Source organism: Opisthorchis viverrini (genome assembly GCF_000715545.1).
Source record: "Opisthorchis viverrini unplaced genomic scaffold opera_v5_706, whole genome shotgun sequence".
NCBI lineage: Eukaryota > Metazoa > Platyhelminthes > Trematoda > Opisthorchiida > Opisthorchiidae > Opisthorchis > Opisthorchis viverrini.
This window is the reverse complement of record NW_008752378.1, coordinates 10,819-11,116: the sequence shown is the minus strand read 5'-3', so window position 1 is coordinate 11,116 and position 298 is coordinate 10,819.

The following is a 298-nucleotide window of genomic DNA, read 5'->3' as shown; positions in this document are numbered from 1 at the left end:
AATGGTTCATTCCTGAATCTGAAGAGACGTGTGTATCAGGCTACAGTACGGCCTGTTATGTTGTATGGCTGTGAGACTTGGTCTATTAGGGCAGCGGAACTGAGACGTCCTCAGGTGTTTTACAATCGATGTCTCAGAACCATAGCTCGTGTGGGTTGGTGTCGGGGAATACGTAGCGGGGCAGTAAGAAGGCGCGTTTTCGGTTATGCAACGGGTACTTCCATTGGAGAATGTTTCCAGCACCAGAAGTTGCGTTGGTTCGTGTTGCGTATGCTTGACCATCGTTTGTCGAAGAGAG